The 19,696-nt window shown below is 43.5% G+C and overlaps 1 long non-coding RNA gene across 1 annotated transcript; it reads left to right on the plus strand.

Moving 5' to 3' along the window:
• Positions 1 to 514: 514 nt before the first annotated feature.
• Positions 515 to 11,359, plus strand: LOC115458001. The gene is made up of 3 exons (XR_003940019.1): positions 515 to 680; positions 3,538 to 3,651; positions 10,291 to 11,359. It is a non-coding gene; the product is annotated as an uncharacterized LOC115458001 (long non-coding RNA).
• Positions 11,360 to 19,696: the final 8,337 nt, after the last annotated feature.

The following is a 19,696-nucleotide window of genomic DNA, read 5'->3' on the forward strand; positions in this document are numbered from 1 at the left end:
CAATTGTGGGGTGGGTCCCTTAGTGATCACCCCACCCCTGAAGGGTGGCCTTGCATTAGAGTACCGGCACCTTTTTCACTAGAAAAAAATGCACTGGATTCTTATAACCTGATGCCTACAGCCAGCCCCTTCAAATGACACAATGATTTAAGTGTACACTCGTATGCTGCAGAAGCCAGCATGTTCGAAATTATAAGTGAGATTAAATAAAAATGCTACCAACCAACGATAAAGAAGGATAACGAAGATGCAGCAGCTCATAGGTTTGCTTGCTTTTGAGTGTACTAGATGACGGGTGCGCGGGGAAGAGGAAACAAAGGTTAACCTAAGTGGCTTCAACTTTTTGACGTCATCTTGTCATCTGCTCCCTTCAACCTCCTTGGTGGTGCAACCTCCTTGCTAAATGTAGTCTGAGGACACTACTAGAGTGAGGCTTGAAACACATTGAGGGAGGCTATTGGAACACCAGAATGAGACTTGGAATACATTAAGAAAGGCTATTGGAGAACCAGAATGATGCTTGAAATGAGCGAGCAGGTTTATTGGGCAGAAAAGAAAACGGATCGCAGAAGAAAGGATTAGGGAGAAGGATGAATGACAGTATTCTGCGGGTTGCAGAGTGGGAAGTTTGGTGCAGGAAGAAAATAGTGTAAAATTTGGCTGACTGTGCTGTGAGCAAGGTGAGAAGCATATTTAGAATATGATAAAATAGTGTACATTTTCTTACTCCTGGGAGGCTAAAGGAGGTTTTGAAAATACCTCGGGCATTTTCATGTTGCCAGGTAGGAGATTGTAGTCTTTCTATAGGGTCTTTGAGAATGTCCTGTAGTTTAAGAAGATGTAAAAACAACAATATTTTTTTCCTCTGAAATTACTAGATGGACAGTCCCTGCTGGTTTAAAAGCAAAAAAAAAAAAAAAAGCACAAAATGTAAAGTAGAAAATAAATATGATTAATAATTCACTTTTGTCACAAAAAGTTAATTAATCACAGTTCAATAGTGTAACAAAACCTCAGAAGTTCCAGCAAGAGGTTTTATCTGTGAGTCCAGTGGGGATGGAACATATTAATTGCAAAAATGTGTGAGTATAGAATGGATCTTAGTGGGTATGGCAAGGATTTCAGTGGGGACAGTTAGGGATGGGTGAAATTTCTGTCCCCATGCAACTCTTTTTGAAAAGAAGTGGCAGAACTGTTTTCCAGGCTGCTTCCCCAGAAATTAAGCTTTTTACCACAATAATTTATAACTCATTCTTCAAACCTGCCCAGGTTAAGAGCAGAATCCGAAACTTGGAGTTAAGGATCTGTGACTGGTAGTTTCTTTTACTGACTGTACAGAGGCTGTGGTTTACAGGCCTCTGCAGTTAGCTGCTTCTGCAGTCTATTAAATTTCTCCTACATAGAAACATAGAAAAATGTAGGCAGATAAAGACCATATGGCCTATCCAGTCTGCCCATCCATGCCATCTGTTCTTCCTATCACTCCCCTAGAGATCCTATGTACTTGTCCCAAGCTTTCTTGAATTAAATTGTTTTATTTGTTTATTTATATGAATTTCAAACAGCTCTCTTGAATTCAGGTACTGTTTTCATCAGGGGCATAGCCAGACTTCGGCAGGAGGGGGGTCCAGAGCCTGAGGTGAGGGAGCATATTTCCCCCCCCCCCCCCCCCCCCCGCCGCCATGACCCCTGCCGCCGACCCTCTCGACCTCCCGCCGCCGACCCTCTCGACCCCCCCTCCCGCTGCCAACCCGCCGTCGTCGCCTACCTTCGCTGGCGGGGGGCCCCAATTCCCGCCAGCCAAGGTCCTCTTCTTCCCACGAAAGGCTTCGTTCTGTTTCTGATGTCGTGCAGGATGTCAGACTCACAGAAACAGAACAAAGCCTTGCAGATCAAGGCTTCGTTCTGTTTCTGTGAGTCTGATGTCAGATGTCAGAAACAGAACAAAGCCTTTCGTGGGAAGAAGAGGACCTCGGCTGGTGGGGATTGGGGTCCCCCGCCAGCAAAGTAGCCCACGGTGAAGGCGGGAGGGGGGGGTCGAGAGGGTCGTTGGCAGGGGGGGTCCAGGCCCCCGTGGCCCCACGTAGCTATGCCCCTTGTTTTCATCTCCACCACTTCCACTAGGAGGCAATTTCACAAATCGAATTCATCACCCTTTCTGTGATGAAGTATTTCCTCAGGTTACTTCTGAGTCTATCCTCTTCCTATGCCCCCTCATTTCAGAGCTTCTTTTCAATTGAAAGTGACTCGCCTCTTGTGCATTTATGCCACATAGGTATTTAAATGTCACTATCATATCTCCTCTCTCCAGCCTTTCTTCCAAAGTATACATATTGAGACATTTAAGTCTATCCTAATATGCTTTATGATAAAGACCAGTGACCATTTTAGTATCAGCCCTCTGGACCAACTCCATCCTCCATTTTGCACTCAGATCTTCAATTTTCAGATAGTAAGGAGATTATACAAACCGGCTTAATCTGCAGTAACTACCCTTACTCTGTTACCTGGACATAAGCATCACTCACATTCAGTAATGTTGCTTATTTCTTGAAAGTGTGGAAGAATGGCAGAAGTAGTTTGTGCAAGAAGATCATCAGGGAGATTTCAGGCATTCTGATATCATAAAGTAAATATGTTTATTTATCATGTGCCCTCCACCCTTGTATATTGCAGGATTTATTATTTTCTTGCCTTGAGCATAAGATGAGCTGTTCTGGGTCAGATCAAAGGTCCATCAATCCCAAAATCTTAGAAGATAAGAAAATCCATGCTAAGCTTGACTTAGAAATTAGGGTGTAAACATGATCAGCATATCTTTCAGTATTAATTGCAGTATATCAATTCTAATGGATGTATAATTCATAACATTTACTAATGGGTCCTGCCATTTTGTCAGCATGAAAAATCCCAGATTCCAGGTCCCTAAATTTTAGGATTTAATTTCTGATATCTCAAGTCCAACAGGAGTTATTTTTGACTCTAGGACCCAGTGAAAGATACAACTTCTGCAGGTCTGGCAAAAGATGCTGCTCGATACAAACAAAACAGAAGAAACCAGTCTTTGCAGAAAAATAGCCAACAAAAAAAACAGCAAAGATGACTCAAAAAATTTCTTGGAGACGATGAATGTAAAATCAGCAAAATCAAGTTTATTATAATAATATATAAAAGGTAGGTGAGACTCGACACAGCCAGACCTGCAGAAGTTGTATCTTTCACTGGGTCCTAGAGTCAAAAATAACTCCTGTTTTTTTTTCTGTTTGTTATTGACAGGTTTTTCAATTTTAATCCTGACGTAATATTCAGGATTAAAAAGGAAGATTAGAATTATTTCATACAGCACTGTGAATGGGAGGGGAAAGAAAATATGAAAGACCCCACCATGAGAAAGTACATATTTTGAAGTTAAAGGGCTTTGCATTTTCAGATCACAGAAGGAGGACCATTGGCATCAAACATGTGGAAACTTAAATTCTGTTTGCTGATATAATTTTATCAGGGCTCACTGAATTCTTGTTTCCTTTCTCATCACAGGCCTTCCAGTTATAACATTTGTGTTCTCACTGAGCATTAAACAAGAGGAAGATTTCCCCATCATGGCTGATCCTGAATCAAAGACATTCAAACAGATTCACACACTTTCAATAGGTGAGTATGAAACTTAATTTTTATTTTTTCATATTTATGAAAATGCCTTGTGGACTTCAAACAAATGATAGAACATAGATCATGAAATAAAAATAATATCCAATAAGTACAGTATAATAAAGACAAATAACAGCCAGACCAAAAAACATAGGTAAAATTAAAATAAGATTTAAGATTAGCAAAAACCATGTAACATATACCAGGTATACACGAGATCGACTTACATACAAGTGTAAGTCGAGGGCAGCTATAATACTAAAAATAGCTAAAAATGTTGTGACCCATGTAGAAGTTGAGGATCTCCACCTCCCTTCCTCACTTGGCTCAGCATCTCTCTCTCCCTCCCTTCCACCTCCCGGTCCAACATCATTTCCCTTTTATCCTTCCCTCTCATTAGCTAGATTTTTGCTGTACATCATCCTTCCTGCCACATTTTTACATCCACTTATACATGCACTGGTTATTTCTCACTTGGACTATTGTAACTCCCTTCTTGCAGGCCTACCTTTAGAGTATAAACGCTTACAACTCATCCAGTCAACAGCAGTCAAATTACTTCACAATGCACAATGTTTTGATCATGTCACTCCTTCTGATTTCTGAACACTGGCTTCTTATTTCCTCCCGAATAAAATTCAAGATTCTACTGTTAGTATGTAAATCTAGGTCCCCTTCTGCCCCTCTCTATCTGATCAGGTATCTTATTTCCTACTCTCCTTTGCGTTATCTTAGATCAACTGATAATAATCTTCTTTCCTTACCTCTTCTATCCATCTCACCAGTACCCAAGATTTTGCTTTGAGCTATTTAAGTCCTAAACTCTGGAATGAGCTCCCACGTCAGATTCAGGATCAACTCACCATTGCATCTTTCAGACTGCCGCTAAAAACTCACCTTTTTAGAACTACATTTGAGCCCCCTTTATAACCCCCCCCCCTTGCCCGATTTTTCTGATTTCTTCCTCCTCCTTCTTCTCCTCCCTTTCCCCCTTCTCACTCCACGGTGTTCCCTCCTCCCTTTTTCTTTTTTCTTCTTTTTTCCATTTCTCTTTTTCTTCTATGTCCTAGTTTTTTAATTTGTTTTTATAAACCACATTGAGGCCCCATGTGATATATCAAGTATGTGAAATAAATAAATCTCTTCCTTTTCCCCCCATCTGGTGCACAGTCTGGCATCTCTCTGCCAGTCCGCGGGTTCAGCATGTCAATTCCCACACCTTTTGCCATGTACTTTCAAACTAATCGGAACCTGATATACCGCCTTGATGTATATTTTGGAAGGTGGTATATCAAGTTCAATAAACCATATAGAGCAACAGGAGTACAGCGATAGACCTAGACTGCCTGTGGTGTATTCCGGAGTGCACTCTCTGATCTATCCTGCTCCCTGTGACTCAACTTCCTGTTTCTCTGTGAGCAGGCAGGCCACAGAAAACCTAGGAGTATCACTGCACTGCTTCTGCTCGTGCTGTAAAGAAGATAAGTTTTGAAGATACACAATGGGGGTGAGGAGGTGGGATTGAGTGGCTGACAGAGGGGGAGATGCAGGATTGTCCTGAAAATGGGGTTGGGGTGTGATTACATTTTTTAGCCAATATGGGGAATTGACCCATAGATAAGACAACTCTGGGTTTTTTTAAAAGGCATTTTGGAGTCAAAATTTCTCAAATTATATATGAGTGTATACTGTAGTAGAATCCAAACAAAAAACAAATATTCTATTTTGTAGCTTCCCAATATTCCAGAAACTGTGGGATAGTTGTGTTTTATCAACCAGCAGGTTGAGATAGAGAACTGAGCTGAGACATATCTCTTTTGGCATCCAGTCCAGCTCCGCAGTACATTCTATCTCAACAGGTGGATGGACACACTTTTCAGGCTCTTCTTATGAGTACTTTGCTCCTGGTCCAGTTGGTCAGCTGGTCCCCAGTTAAGCTTTGTGGGTGGCTTGAGTTTGCAGAGTCTTATCACGAGGTCTTCAGATCCCTGTTTCTGTTGCCCTGCGAGTTTACTTCTTCCCTCCCTTCACCTCTCCCCTGTTTTCCTGTGGAACTCTCCTTTTCCAGCACAAACACCGTAAAAAAAAAAAAAAAAGGAAAGACATTTATTGGAGAGCCTTTCTCATCTTTGGTAAGCTTTGTGGAGACTGTCAGCAATAGAAGGGGTGCCATGTGCATGGGCTCATATTCGGCTGTTACTGGAATCTCATCTCAGCCGCTGCTCTCAGTTGTCACAGAAGTATGGCCTTCATTTTCCTTGGATGCCGGTTGCCAGATAGAGTATGCAGTGGTGGTTGTTGCCTAGGAATTTGACCCTTGGAGCTCCATTTCCGATAACATAGTGGGAGGTGGTGACAACAGATGCTAGCAAGTCGAGTTGGGGAACTCATTACAAGTTCTGTCTGGCAAAGGGTGCCTGGATGGAACAGGAATCTCGGTGGTCGATAAATTGCTTGGAGCTCAGGGTAGTGCAGAATGCCTTATGCAACTTCATTCTCTTTCTGATGGAGGCTCTGGTCCAAATTTTCCCCGACAATGCAACAGCGGTGGCTTATATCAACAAGCAAGGCGGGACCCACAGTTGTCCCTCATGAGTTGGATGGAGAAAAATCTTTGCTTGGCAGCAGTTCACATCAAGGGGTTCTTGAATGTGGAGATGGACTTCCACATGGACCTGGGAGAATGGGAACTATCCAGGTAGGAGTTTCAGCTGATAGTGGACCGATGGGGTTCCCCACTTCTGGACTTGATGGCAATGAAAAGGAGTGCCAAAGTGTTTAAGTTCTTCAGCCATCATGCCATCATGGGAATCGATGCTCTACTATAGCCCTGGCCGGAGACACATCTACTATATGTCTTCCCTCCTCGGCCCATCTATTGAATAATTCTCATAGCCCCAGATTGTCTGTGGTATGCGGACCTGATTTGACTACTAAAATGGATCCTTTCTGTCTTCAGCAGGTACACAAGGTTCACAAGATTATACTTAAATTCTCAACCAGGTCACCTCCACCTCTCCTTCCTTTAGGCCATTCTCACAACCCTCCAACCCCTGCCTCCTTTTCTTCCTTTTCTGAAATCACTGAAGAGGAAACTACACATCTTATTTCCTCCTCGAAACTAACTACCTGTTCCTCTGATCCTATTCCCACCCATCTACTTAACACTATCTCTCCTACTGTCATCCCTTTTATCTGTCATATCCTCAATCTTTTACTGTCCACTGCAACTGTTCCTGATGTCTTCAAACATGCTGTAGTCACACCACTCCTTAAAAAACCTTAATTGGACCCTACCTGTCTTTCCAACTATCGCCCCATCTCCCTCCTCCCTTTCCTATCCAAGATACTTGAACGTGCTGTTCACCGCCGTTGCCTTGACTTTCTTTCATCTCAAGCTATTCTTGATCCACTTCAATCTGGCTTTCGTCCCCTTCATTCAACTGAAACAGCGCTTGCTAAAGTCTCCAATGATCTGTATCTGGCCAGATCCAAAGGTCTCTATTCTATCCTCATCCTTCTTGATCTATCTGCTGCTTTTGACACTGTTGATCACAGCATATTCCTTGATAACGCTGTCCTCACTTGGATTTCAGGGCTCTGTTCTTTCCTGGTTTTCTTCTTATCTCTCCCAGCGTACCTTTAGTGTATACTCTAGTGGATCCTCCTCTACTTCTATCCCACTGTCAGTTGGTGTACCTCAGGGATCTGTCCTGGGACCTCTTCTTTTCTCCATCTATACTTCTTCCCTTGATACTCTGATCTCATCCCATGGGTTTCAGTATCATCTTTACGCTGTTGACTCCCAGATCTACCTCTCCACTCCAGAAATCTCAGCCGAAATCCAGGCCAAAGTATCAGCCTGCCTGTCTGACATTGCTGCCTGGATGTCTCAGCGCCATCTGAAACTAAACATGACCAAGACTGAACTTCTCATCTTTCCCTCTAAACCAACCTCTCCTCCTCCCCCATTCTCTATTTCTGTGGATAACACTCTCATCCTTCCTGTCTCATCAGCTCGTAACCTTGGGGTCATCTTTGACTCCTCCCTCTCCTTCTCTGCACATATTCAGCAGAGTGCTAAAACATGTCGTTTCTTTCGCTATAATATCACCAAAATTCACCCTTTCCTTTCTGAGCACACTACCAGAACCCTCATTCACACTCTTATCACCTCTCGCTTAGAGTATTGCAACTTGCTTCTCACAGGTCTCCCACTTAGCCATCTCTCTCCTCTTCAATCTGTTCAAAATTCAGCTGCACGACTAATATTCCACCAGTGTCGTTATGCTACTACTACTACTTAGCATTTCTATAGCGCTACTAGGGTTACGCAGCGCTGTACAAGTTAATACATGGGGAAGGACAGTCCCTGCTCAAGAGAGCTTACAATCTAAAGGTAACAAACTATGTAGTCAGTGTAGTCAGTGTATCATGAATGGGGAAGGTGGTTAGGCGCCAAAAGCAAGGGAGAAGAGATGGGTTTTGAGTAAGGACTTAAAGATGGGCAGGGAGGGCACATGGTGTATGGGCTCGGGGAGTCTGTTCCAGGCAGACTCATATTAGCCCTCTCCTCAAGTCACTTCACTGGCTTCCTATCCGTTTCCACATACAGTTCAAACTCCTCTTATTGACCTATAAGTGCATTCACTCTGCAGCTCCTCAGTATCTCTCCACTCTCATCTCTCCCTACATTCCTCCCCGGGAACTCCGTTCACTAGGTAAATCTTTCTTATCTGCACCCTTCTCCTCCAGTAACTCCAGACTCCGTTCCTTTTATCTTGCTGCACCATATGCCTGGAATAGACTTTCTGAGCTGGTACGTCAAGCTCCATCTCTGGCCGTCTTCAAATCTAGGCTAAAAGCCCACCTTTTTGATGCTGCTTTTAACTCCTAACCCTTATTCACTTGTTCAGAACCCTTATTTTATCATCCTCACTTTAATATTCCCTTATCTCTTGTTTGTCCTGTTTGTCTGTCCTAATTAGATTGTAAGCTCTGTCGAGCAGGGACTGTCTCTTCATTTTCAAGTGCACAGCGCTGCGTACGTCTAGTAGCGCTTTAGAAATGATAAGTAGTAGTAGTAGTATATTTTGCATATCAGGAGAAATTTCTCATCTGTGATAGCATTCCAATAATAAGTCCCTTAGATTCTGAAAAATCTTAATATAATGGTGGGTGGGTCAAGTATACATGGTGAATGGAAGGACATAAGCATGAATTAGGTCCTTAGATGCAGTGTTTCTAAGGACCTCAACAAAACCGTGCTGCATCCATTATTGGCACCTTGCTGGTGTGTTGCCCTTGGCTGGCACGGTATTCATAGTAGTCTTTAGGGCAGGGGCATAGCCAGCCCTCCAATTTTGGGGGTCCCAGAGGAAGACTGAGGGGGGGGGGTCAACGTATCTAACCCCCCCCCCCCCATGTATTAAAAATAATACCTTTGCTGGCAGGGGTACTGAAACCAGCACTGTAAACACTGCAATGGGTACTAAAATATCAAAGTGCCTACTGGAAAACTAAACAAACCTAATAACTACTGATTATATTCAGTGCTAAAAGAATACCTGATCTGTTTCAAACATGCTGTAATGGAAGTGAATTTTAAAAGATTGTTTTTCACCTCTGTCTTGATTGACCAGTGCACTTGGGGTCTGTATTGTTGATTAGAAGTAATTCTGTTTGAAAATGATTGTTTAAGTGTTATCTTCAGGGATTGCTTTTCAATCCTGGTCCGATAATACACTCTGAAATCTTGTCCTTGACCGAAAGTAACTTGTCTTGTAGATACAAAAACAAGTTGGAATGCAGCAGATAAGACACACCTCTAACTAATTTGGTATGCAAAGGGGAGGATGGCACTGCTTTCCCATGCCCAGCTTGGCCACCTAGAATTGATAATGGTTCCCATTTTTGAAGGTTAATTGGTAACAATATGCTTCAGACCATAATATATATTGGAGCAGGTTTAATTGAACAAATGAATGGTCTGTTGAAACAACAAATATGTAAAATAGGGGGATCATTAAAGAATTGGAAAATAAATTTGGTATCGGCCTATTGGGGAGGCAGAAATACCCCTAATGTGAATGGTTACTTCTAATCTACAAGTCCTGACTATCAAACATGACCAATTAGGATATTGGGAAATTACAGCAGGAGCTATGATGCCCTACAAGGCCACTCCAGGAGCAGCAGGGCTGGATTTATATGCTGTACAAATGGTTAAATTGTTACAAAGAGATATTCAAATAATTTGGGAGGGGTGATTGATACAGACTATCAATGAAAAGTAAGGGTTATACTTAATAACCAAAGTACGCATGATGTGTTAATTCAGGCTAATGATAGAATTGCTTAATTATTAATTTTACCTGTGTTACAATCTGGAATTGTGAAGTTGGATCCACCCACCACCTTTACCACACGAGGGGATAAAGGCTTTGGATCCACTAATCTGTCTGCAGGCGCAAAGTTGTGGGTTACCCAAGAAAATGGGCCCCCACAGCCTGCTGAAATTATTGCCCTAGGGGCGGACAGTACCATCCTGATCCTCTGATCTGGGCAGGGAAAAATGAACATGTCCCAACGAATAATGTTATCTTAGAGAGTAATTAATCTGTTAATATGTTTCATTTATAGATCATTGTAAGAATCAGTGTAATCCTTCTTATGGTGTCTTTGGGTATTGCCATTACCCCCGGTGGACGACTACATCTTACCACCGAAAGTCAAGGCAAGCTGATTTGGCAGTGGAAGAATCAGAGTGAAATCTGACAACAAGATATTTACACATGTTCAACTAGCTAGATATGTTCTGTGGCAACTGTCAACAACACTCAAATATGGAAAGAAGTCCTGTCACATGAATGAGTTTAATATGACTTGCACAAGTCAGAGACAGTCAATACAGCATTGTTGACCCAAAAAATGCGGACATTGTTGACATTTACACCACTAGCAAATGTTTATATTCTTCTTGTGTGAACACTACACCTATGAAGACCTGTGTAAAAACTGTAGTACTCTTAATTGCCTTAATTGTAGAGTAAAATGAGTTTAGCATGATACATTGTTAGGAGCTTTTGGTACAAGTGTAGAGATAATAAATGCTATTGATGCTGAAACTTTAGACAAAACAAAATGTATTAGAACTGACATTAATTAGCTTATTATTTTGCAATATGATAAAGAGTTTTTTTTTATTATACTTGGATAGCTTATCATACTCAGATAGTTTACAAGTAGAAATTAATATAGCATGATTTACTACTTGCATGTTGTAACATTTATTTGCCCTTGTACAACAGAATAAGGCTCAAGATGACTAGCTCTTAATACTTGTGGAGGTGAATTTCACCGGTAGATTCCTTCCACAACCTGATTAGTAATTTTAAATACTGTAATTTTAAATTTGTTATGGGCAAATTGTGTTGTGTAACTAAGCAGTGTGTATTATTTGTAACTAGTAAAAAAGGCCCGTTTCCGAAACAAATGAAACGGGCGCTAGCATTTTTCTTTTTTTTTTAGTTTGATATAAAGGGATATAAGTGACTGGATGCGAGTGTGTGTGTGAGAATGAGATTATGTGGCAGGGTCCCCCCTTCCTCCCAGTTCCGTGGTCTTTATCTCGGTTGCAGGGGGTTCCCCCCCTTCCCCATGCTCTGCCTATTTTCTTCATCCATATGCAGTTTTTCTCCTCTCTTCCTTTTCCCTCATCTCATCTCCTTCCTCACTCTTCCCTCCCCTCCATCCATGTCCAGCATTTCTTCTCTCTCCCCTCCTCTCCCCTGCCCTCCATCCACCCATGTCCAGCGACCCTCCTCTCCCCTGCCCTCCATCCACCCATGTCCAGCGACCCTTCTCTCCCCCTGCCCTGCATGCACCCAGCGACCCTCCCCTGCCCTCCATGCACCCATACCCAGTGACCCTCCTCTCCCCTGCCCTCCATCCACCCATGTCCGGTGACCCTCCTCTCCCCTGCCCTGCATGCACCTATATACCCAGCAACCCTTCTCTCCCCTGCCCTGCATGCACCCATACCCAGTGACCCTCCTCTCCTCTGCCCTCCATCCACCCATACCCAGCAACGACCCTTCTCTCCCCTCCATGATCCACCCATGCCCAGGGACGACCCTTCTCTCCCCTCCATGATCCACCCATGCCCAGCGACTCCCTAGTTCTCTCCCCTGCCACCCCCTCCCGAGTTGTTAATAGAATTATCCTCCCGTCACCGATCTGACTCCTTTAATTCTTCTGGGCAGGCAGTCTTGCCTGCTCGCTGCAAGCACTGACTTAGTCCCCCGCTGGCACTGCCGGTTCGCGCTTCAAAATGGCCGCCAAGACTTACAAGGGCGAAGTCTCGCGAGGCTGCCTCTGGAAGTCTCGGCGGCCATTTTTAAAGCGCGAACCTGCAGCGCCAGCGGGGGAGAGTCAGCACTTGCAGCGGGCAGGCAAGACTGCCTGCCCTGAAGAATTCGTCAGGTCGGTGATGTGAGGGAAGAGGGAGGGAGGAGAGCCAGCTCGCGGGTTTCAACAACCAGCTCGCAAGAGCCGAGCAAAGTTAACAAGCGGCTCTTGCGAGCCGGTGCGAGCCGGCTCCAGCACACCACTGCCTGCCAGCTCTCTAAGTATAATGGATGTTTTTGAAATGTTTTCAGTTTCATAGCTCTTTTGTGTTCCAAACTTGCCAGGCTCTCTTGCTGCATGCAGTGCTGGAGCTCCTCCTTATCTACAGTGCCTGCCACAAATGAACTAGGAGCCCCAGTTCCACAAGGCTGGTAAGTGGATGGAGCACCTAGCTCTTGAGAATCCTGTAAGAAATAAAATACTGGTGATAACTGGGAATTATTTGTGTCAGTCTTGTCTTTTCCTCCTTCTGGCTGCTGCTGTTTCTCTTCCCCTGCTGTCCCTTCCAGCATAGCCTCTGGGGTGTCTGGAACCACGGAGTCCTGTGTGTCTCTGGGTTCTGCTTCCTGCTGGATCTGGGACTGCGTCTGGGTCTGCTGCATGCGTTCCCTGTTCAGGAAAACCTCACGAAGGGGATTACCTCTGCAGTTCTTTAGTTTTTGCAGCTGCCTTTGCTTTGCTGTAAGCTGCTTCTGGAGTGCTTCAACTCCCTTAACATACTTGTCTCGTGATCCAGTGGAAGCCAGGTTACACATAGTTTTTGCTAGCTTCAGCCGCTTCCTCAGTACCTCTATTTCACGTTCTAAGTACATAAGTAATGCCATACTGGGAAAACACCAAGGGTCCATCGAGCCCAGCATCCTGTCCACGACAGCGGCCAATCCAGGCCAAGGGCACCTGGCAAGCTTCCCAAACGTACAAACATTCTATACATGTTATTCCTGGAATTGTGGATTTTTCCCAAGTCCATTTAGTAGCGGTTTATGGACTTGTCCTTTAGGAAACCGTCCAACCCCTTTTTAAACTCTGCTAAGCTAACCGCCTTCACCACTTTCTCCGGCAACGAATTCCAGAGTTTAATTATACGTTGGGTGAAGAAAAATTTCTCCGATTTGTTTTAAATTTACTACACTGTAGTTTCATCACATGCCCCCTAGTCCTAGTATTTTTGGAAAGCGTGAACAGACGCTTCACATCCACCTGTTCCACTCCACTCATTATTTTATATACCTCTATCATGTCTCCCCTCAGCCATCTCTTCTCCAAGCTGAATAGCACTAGCCTCCTTAATCTTTCTTCATAGGAAAGTCGTCCCATCCCCGCTATCATTTTAGTCGCCCTTCGCTGCACCTTTTCCAATTCTACTATATCTTTCTTGAGATGCGGCGACCAGAATTGAACACAATACTCAAGGTGCGGTCGCACCATGGAGCAATACAACTTCATTATAACATCCTCACACCTGTTTTCCATACCTTTCCTAATAATACTCAACATTCTATTCGCTTTCCTAGCCGCAGCAGCACACTGAGCAGAAGGTTTCAGCGTATTATCGACGACAACACCCCTTTCTTGGTCCGTAACTCCTAATGTGGAACCTTGCATGACGTAGCTATAATTCGGGTTCTTTTTTCCCACATGCATCACCTTGCACTTGCTCACATTAAACGTCATCTGCCATTTAGCCGCCCAGTCTCCCAGTCTCGTAAGGTCCTCTTGTAATTTTTCACAATCCTGTCGCGATTTAACAACTTTGAATACTCGATTAATTTTCTTCACTGATCTAATGACCTCTTCAGGAGTCATTTGCTGGGCCTCTTTCTTCTGCCAGGCCCTAGGCCTGGATTCCTCCTCTTCCTCACTAACGTCCTCCTCAGACACTCTGCTACTATCTTCCTCCACCTCTCCTCTGATACTGCATGAAGAGAACTCCGCTGTGGAACCTGGGCCCTGCCTTCTTGCCCCCGGTTCTTCACCCAGCTTAGGAATGTTATGGCTAGGACTTACAGTCAGGGTGAGCTGGCTCCTCAGCAAGCGCTGCTGGGCTCTGGTCCTTCCTCCGTGCACAGGCCTGGGCTCTTCTGGTTCTCTTGGTTGCATGCTTGGGGCTCGGGTGGAGGAAGCCTCCCCTTCATGGTGTTTCTCAGCTCCAAGTGTGCTAGGCCTTTCAGCCTGGGGCCCTCCTGCAGGGGGGCCCCTTCCCCTCTGCATTGTTCAGCAGCCACAGGGTACAGCAGCTCTCCTTCCAGCACCTCTTCACCACAGGTCTGTACTCTGCAAGTGTGAGTGTCTGAGAGAGAGTGTCTGTGTGTGACAGAGCTTCAGTGAGCCAAACTCTGTGTGTGTGTGTGTTTACCCTAAAGAGTTTGGTTTCCAATTCTCAGCTGTCTGAATTCTTCCCCCCCCCCCTTCCGTTCGTCGCTGCACTTTTGACACTTACCCTGAACAGTTTCGTTTTCATTTCGCAGCTGCCTGTCAGATGCCTCGGTCATGGCAGCAGGAGTTGCCTCTTCTGTCAGTGGTGGTTCTGCAGTGCGTTCGCTGAGCGTGTTAGGTTCTGGACTCCGGCAGGGTCGCAAACTTGTGAGGGCAACCTGCATTTTTTTGTGAGGGCATGCGGCACTTTCGGCACGGTGCTTCAGGAGGCCGGCACTGTTGTCTGCAGAGCTTACTGTTTATGCTGGGCGCAGTTTTGTGAGTGCGGTTCGGGAGGTTGGCAGTGTGCTCTCTGCACGGTGCTTCTGTAGGCCGGCAGTGTTGTCTGTAGAGCAGACTGTTTAGGGTGGACGCAGTTTTGGGATTGAGTTTTGGGAGGTCGGCAGTGTGCTCAGCTGGGAAGTGTTCTGAGGGCGGTTTGCGAGCGTGGCAAGTTCGGGTGGGCGGCAGGCCGTCTCGAGCTTTTTGCGCATGCCAGCTGTTGATTGTGGAGTGCAGCAGACAGTCGCGAGCCTCTTTTGTTTTGCGCGTGTCACTTGTTGGTTCGATCAGCTGCTGACATCATGTGATCTACACAGCCTAGCAGACCACCTCAGAATGTGGCTTCATCCCAGGCACAGAACGTTGGAGGTGAGAATTATTATATAGGATAGGTGTCACGGTGCCAGGCTTTAAACAAACAGTCAGATTCAAAATTGACTACTCCCCAGAAAAAGTCAATTTTTTGGACACCACGGTCTCAATCAGTGATGGCTGTATACAAACATCTATATACAAGAAACCCACAGACAGATGCAGCTACCTCCACAACTCCAGCTTCCATCTTTCACATACAAAAAGATCCATCATATACAGCCAAGCCACAAGATACCACCGTATCTGCTCTGACCCAGGGGACAGAGACAGACACCTTAAAAGCCTGACTTCATCCTTCAAACAGAAAGGCTACAACCCCAAAATAATCTCCAAGAATATTGCCTCCTCTTTCAAAACACCCAGGGCAAATCTGCTACAGAACAAGGAGAAAAAAGCCACAGACAGAATCCCCCTTGTAGTGACATACAACCCAGAGCTGGAAAAACTGAGGAAAATCATAAGAGATCTACAACCTATACTCCAGGAGGATGAATTACTGAAAGAGATATTCCCAGCCCCACCAATGCTGGCCTTCCGACAGCCACCCAACTTAAAACACAAGCTAATCAGAAGTAAACTCCCAACACAGACTGAAAAGGAACAGAAGGGCACACTTCCCTGTAATTTATCCAGCTGCAAGCTATGCCAAAACATTTCACAGGACCCCACAGTCATTCACAAAGGAAAGATATTCAACATAAAGGAATCTTTCACTTGCTCATCTTCCAATGTGGTATATATCATTCAGTGTAAAAAATGTAACAAAGGATGCTATATTGGAGAAACAGGCCAGATGCTTAAGACAAGATTCAATTTACATAGACATCACATGAACAATACTGGTGCCAGTAGGGCTCCCACCCCTGTTGGTTAGCACTTTACAGGACCAGGACACTGTACCAGTGATTTCACAGTGAGAATCCTGAAAGGTAACTTTAAAACAATACAGGAACGTAAGACCTTTGAAGTCAGAATGATTGAATATTTTGACACCCAACAGACAGGACTTAACAAGGATCTGGGTTTTCTAGCCCATTATAAACCATAAAGTTGTATTTCTCTGTTTATCACACTCCCCTCAACTACCCACACCCATCCTGTTAGACTATCAATTGAATGCTTTGATGTCCCCATGCATACCTTCCACCCACCCTGTTAGACTGTAAATGAAAGGCTTGGATGCTTCACTTATATATACTGTCAGCTAGCACATTTGCTTATTTCCGATCTGATGAAAAAGGGCAACCTTCGAAAGCTAATCAAGAAATGTATTAAGTTATGTCCAATAAAAAAGGTATCTTCTTATTTTATTTTCCATGTTTTATTTTGTTTGATTTCTATTGATTAACAAACAGTCACAAACTCTGGAACAACGTGAGCCCTTGGCCTACTGTCATCGAGCGGGAGCAGGAAGCAAAACCCCCCAAGCAGGACTGGACAGGATTCAGGATGCACTTGGCTTGGCTGGAATTGGATTCAGGAATGGACTTGGCTTGGCTGGAACCAAATACTGGAACGGACTTGGCTTGGCTGGAAATGGATGCAGGATACCGGAACGAGCTTGGCAGGAACAAGATTCAGGATACTCAAGCAGGATTCAGGATTTTCAAACAAGCTTGGCAGGAACAGGATTCAGGATACTCAAGCAGGATTCAGGATTTTCAAACAAGCTTGGCAGGAACAGGAGCTGAAAGCAAACAGGGCAGAGACAAGCGGGAAGGGGACTGGAGCTGAAGACAAACAGGGCAGACACAAGCAGGATACAAAGCTGACCCACACAGACAAACAACAGAACTAAGGCTGAAGCTAAGGTAGAGGGGACTAGAACAAGCAAGGCAGACTAGGCAGGACACAAAGCTGACCCACATAGACAAACAACAGACCTATGGCTGAAGGCTGAACCTAGCACACAAACAGACCGAAAAGAACAGAAGCAGAAGTGCACACAGGCACCCTAAACAAGGAATCAAGACAGAAGTGCCCACAAGCACACAGGTTAAGAACAAAGCAACAAGAAATCAAGGCAGAAGGGCCCACAGGCACACAGACAGTAAGCAAGGCAGAAGTGCTTCACTGCACACGGACTAACCTGAAGACCTTTGGCATTGCAAAGGCCCTGAATGAAAGTGCACCACTTCCTTATAAATAGGACAGAGACAGGAAATATATACTGAACCCCAAAGTAAGGCTTGAAACAGGAAGTGGAAACCCTACAGGACAGAAGCAGGAAATACAAAGTGAGGCTTGAAACACAGAGGAAGTGGAAACCCTACAGGACAGAGGCAGGATATACACAGAACCCAAAGTGAGGCTTGAAACACACAGGAAAGAAACCATGCAAACAGTAGCCAGCTCAACAGCTGACCATCGGGACATAAAGTGAGTCAGAGAGGGATCACGACCACAGTCATGACAATTGGCCTTTACAATCAAGATAGAGCAAAGATATCATCCAGGTAAAAGTCATCTTGAAGGAAAAGTATACCTTGAAGAAAGAGAGACCATAATTCTGTACTGAGTGTGGGCAAAAATAAACACTTTAGTTGTACCTAATGTACTAAAATGGTAATAAGAGACAGAATCTAAGTAGCTAACATGCCTACTAGGGAATGCCGAAAAGAAATATGTTGTTATATTGTATACACAACTAATATGTAATAAGGAGAGATACTATTTGTATGGACTGATGGTATGACCCACAAAATTTAAAAAAAAAAAAGGTCAGAAGTGATCACTTATACTGATTGTATGTAAGGGGTAACACAAACACAGACAAACAAATAAAATACAAAGACCCAAGATGCTGTAGATCAGATCAGTCTATTTGAATTCAGGACTGGGCGTAATCTGCAAATAAACATGGTGTTATACAAACTTAGGTATGGTATCCAAGAAAATTACCAAAACTGTTTCTTAGAGCAAGAAGTACATCTTATGTGTACAAATGAATAACATGAATAGCCACTTGAGAAGTAAAAAAAAAAAAAAAAAGGCACAAGCATTACACTTTAAATGTTCCTTCGAGAATTTTTATCTCTGCAAATGATAAAAAGTCTCGGTAGAGTCATGCAAATAATAAAAAAGAAAGAAAATATTTCTTTATATTAAATGTGATCTGGATGGGCATATGCAAATTAAACCCTGATTCTATAAGAAGCCTACATTTATAATCTGAAGTCTCAAAAGAAAAAAAAAGACAAAAAATTAATTCACAAAGTCACATAGCTGCACACTTCTGGCTATGTCAATCTTAGGACACACATGCACAGGTTTCATCGTACTTTTTTAAAACAAGTAGAGGAAAACCCAACATAAGTTTTCATACTGGAATGTTGACCAATTAGGGCAGATGCACTAAATTTAACGAGCCATTAATGAGCAAGTAGATTACCCTGGCATGCACTAAAGGCCCTTTTCCGATGACGGTAGCAGCTAACAAAAATGGAATGCAGATGAGCAAATCATGTAGAAACCCTATTGTAATGAGATGCACTAACATGTTCTGATTGCCTTAACGCTGGAAAATCTAGCGAGAGGTCTGTACCTCTCATTGGGGCTGCGCGGGATTGAAAACTTCATAAAATTTAAGAAAATAATCAGGGGGGGGGGGGGACAGCCAAGTGCTCGTCATGGATGTCCATTAGTTTCCTAATAGCTTAAACACTCTGAAAATAAAACTGTAGAATTCTTAACAAGCTTATCAGGAAAACCAAATAGAAACCATATACACAAAGGACACAGTGACATAGAATTGTATCAAATAAACAGTAGATTTGGAAAAGTAGGATTACAACTGAAAATAGTAGGGGCAAACTGTTAAACTGTGCAGGAGGACAGAGGAAAACCCTGTCCCTAATGAAACCCGTACAAAAGTTTCTTTCTTTCTTTTATGATGCAAAAGCAGTGTCAGTTCAGCTCACTTGCATTCTGGAAATTGCTTCAGGCTAAAGACAAAGGTAATTTAATCCTTATCAATACGGCAGGCTTGCAGGTTTTAGCTCAGGCTCAGACAGAGAAGGAGATAGCAAAAAATAGTACAGGAAAAACCAGTTTATTTCAAAGAAAAGTTTAGTGCTCTCAAACAAAGTGAAGTTTCTATCACTGAAAACAAAGCAATTAACAAAGGAATGTGGATAAGTAAACATGTTGTAAAGTACAGCTCACTGTCCCTCTGGAAAACATGACACCTATAATTTATTTGTGCCAACCCATGCTCGTTAAGAAGAACAAATAAAAGAACTTATCTCTGCTCTCAGTCCAAAAACTCCCACAAAGAAGCAAAAGAAAATGTTTAAAATGAAAGGGGTTTTATCAACTGAAAGAAAACATAAATGCAGAAACAGTCACAATAGTTTACTAATTTAGACAATTGTAACTGCCTACAAGTAAAAGAAAATATATCCCTATTTACAGTGTTTTAGAGCCATGAAAGCAAAGAAATATTTAAAAACAAGGATCTAAAGAACCCTTCTGTGGCCACAGAGAAGGAATAATTCTTTTTAGGAATCCTGTGCCATTTTTTTCTTTATATAGCTTTAATAATCAGAGGAGTCTGAGCACAAACCAT

Source organism: Microcaecilia unicolor, chromosome 14 (genome assembly GCF_901765095.1).
Source record: "Microcaecilia unicolor chromosome 14, aMicUni1.1, whole genome shotgun sequence".
In the NCBI taxonomy this organism is placed as follows: domain Eukaryota; kingdom Metazoa; phylum Chordata; class Amphibia; order Gymnophiona; family Siphonopidae; genus Microcaecilia; species Microcaecilia unicolor.